Source organism: Schistocerca gregaria, unplaced genomic scaffold (genome assembly GCF_023897955.1).
Source record: "Schistocerca gregaria isolate iqSchGreg1 unplaced genomic scaffold, iqSchGreg1.2 ptg001089l, whole genome shotgun sequence".
In the NCBI taxonomy this organism is placed as follows: Eukaryota; Metazoa; Arthropoda; class Insecta; order Orthoptera; family Acrididae; genus Schistocerca; species Schistocerca gregaria.
Window position 1 is genome coordinate 17,501 of NW_026062431.1, and position 2,500 is coordinate 20,000.

Below are 2,500 nucleotides of genomic sequence, written 5' to 3' on the forward strand. Positions count from 1 at the left end.
ACCTTAACCTAACTTACGCTGCACCTTAACCTAACTTACGCTGCACCTTAACCTAACTTACGCTGCACCTTAACCTAACTTACACTGCACCTTAACTGTCACATGTAACGTCACAGGAATGTAGCTTTGCCTAACAGCAACCCTCTGAACATAGTTCACTGCTTGGATCCTCTGGTGTCATGTGTATTTCTTGATGCCATGGTGCGTACCCTCACATAAAGGTCTTTCGAGTGTTGCGTACTTTCTACACAGTCCCGCTAACCACTGGAAGGGTGTACCGCTACAGAACGAATATCGCCCTCCCCTCCTGCCCTTCCAAGCTGGTCGGTCAGGCGTTTGTTTGTGAAATGAGCCTTGCAGCTGTTCAGTTGCATTCGGTTGTCGATGCAGTCAGTGTACGTTGTGGTACGGCCTGTGTGGACTGTCCGCTGATGTACGCGTAACCCACACTGATCATCCGTCGTTACGTACTGAGTGACATAATGTGGCACATGCTTGACCGTACACCGGCTGCGCCCTACAATGGCGAATCATAAGAGCCATATGTTGTGCACGATGCTACTTGTCTCGTCTCCCCATTACAGCGAGATTGCACTGTTGTACGCCGTACAGACATGTGGTAGGTAGGTACGGACGAAAGTATTGCATGTTGGCCCCCCCCCCCCCCCTCCTCCCTCTGCCGGGAATCAGCGTGAGCCGTCTGTTGATGTAGCGACGAGGGTTTTCCTATTTAATCGTATTGCCCCACACAACATGATAGCACGGTGGACCGCGTTCCACATCTGCGACATGCTACAGAGGCCGGTTGACAGTCGACCGCGCAAGGGACATTGCACACGTGCGCGGACCATCTTCCACGTGTTCTCTCGTGTACATGCCGCAGTGTGTATGTGGGCTGATGTAGCGTGTCGTGACACATAACATGCAGGCATGCCAGAATCGTAGATTTCGCAAATGTAGATTGACGTATACGTTTGCTGCCAAAGATCCGCAAATGAACTGGAAATCAGTTGTTGAGCGGTTGTTCGCGCTGCAGGTGCATCGGTGATAGCGACGATCGGTACATCTATGAACCGGTTGTTTCGGCGGTACCCGCCATGCCCCCGAACCTGAGTTGGCCATGTGGGTATGAAGCGATACGAGGCTGTGGCTTGGCGGGACAGTCCCCGGCCGGTGAGGGGGGGCCGCCCGGCGTGCTGGCCGCGCGCTGCGTGAGCGCACGCACTACAGCCGGCTGGTGGGGGGCGCCCAGTGGCAGGAGCGCCGGCCGACGGGCCCGGCTGGCGTCCCAGCTATGCGCCGGCGCACCCTGCGCGCGGCGCCAGGCGGCCAAAGTGGGTTCTGCCGAGCCCGGTGCGAAGCGCGGTGGACATCTGCAGTGTGCTGGTCCGATTGCGGACTGTGTGCGTTGAGGATGCGCCGCCGCCCGGCACTCGGCGTCGCGACGCCGTCTGCTGCTCGGTCGCCCCCAGCGGTTCTCGCAGGTGGTTTGTATCGCAGCTCTGCGGACGTGTTGGCGCGTGCGCTGTGCTGGGAGAGTTCGCTTCTGCACCCAAGTGGGGCTTTGCCCTTCTGTGGCGCTGGCGTTGGAGCTGCCGGTCACCGTAGGTGGCGCGTGTTGTTTCCCGCCGGCAATGCCACGACAGCACGCTCCCGGGCCTCTGTCGGCAGCGGCAAGCTCAGTTGGGAGCACGGGTGTTCGCACTGAAAGCGTCTACTCGCCCATCTCCGGGCGATTGCGCCTCTCTCGAACCCGACCAAGTACTTAGGACGGCGCTGCGCGCCGCCGGGACCTGAGAGGGTTTCGAGGTGTATCGTGCAGGGGAGCTCAGCCTCCTCCTGTTTGCAGAATAATTGAGCGGACGCTTGCGTGTTCGCGCGGGCCCTCGGGACACACTCCCGGGCGGCCGGCTGCTCAGCTCTCGTTGACGCAGCTCCCTGGTTGATCCTGCCAGTAGTCATATGCTTGTCTCAAAGATTAAGCCATGCATGTCTCAGTACAAGCCGCATTAAGGTGAAACCGCGAATGGCTCATTAAATCAGTTATGGTTCCTTAGATCGTACCCACGTTACTTGGATAACTGTGGTAATTCTAGAGCTAATACATGCAAACAGAGTCCCGACCAGAGATGGAAGGGACGCTTTTATTAGATCAAAACCAATCGGATTGGCTCGTCTGGTCCGTTTGCCTTGGTGACTCTGAATAACTTTGGGCTGATCGCACGGTCCTCGTACCGGCGACGCATCTTTCAAATGTCTGCCTTATCAACTGTCGATGGTAGGTTCTGCGCCTACCATGGTTGTAACGGGTAACGGGGAATCAGGGTTCGATTCCGGAGAGGGAGCCTGAGAAACGGCTACCACATCCAAGGAAGGCAGCAGGCGCGCAAATTACCCACTCCCGGCACGGGGAGGTAGTGACGAAAAATAACGATACGGGACTCATCCGAGGCCCCGTAATCGGAATGAGTACACTTTAAATCCTTTAACGAGTATCTAT

At 56.9% G+C, this 2,500-nt stretch overlaps 1 non-coding gene across 1 annotated transcript in view; it reads left to right on the forward strand.

Moving 5' to 3' along the window:
- The first annotated feature begins 1,935 nt into the window (after window positions 1–1,935).
- LOC126328125 (small subunit ribosomal RNA) overlaps window positions 1,936–2,500 on the forward strand; it is a 1,893-nt gene continuing 1,328 nt past the window's right edge. Inside the window, exon 1 of the ribosomal RNA XR_007561669.1 lies at window positions 1,936–2,500. This exon is cut by the window's right edge and continues 1,328 nt beyond it. This is a non-coding gene — a ribosomal RNA (small subunit ribosomal RNA).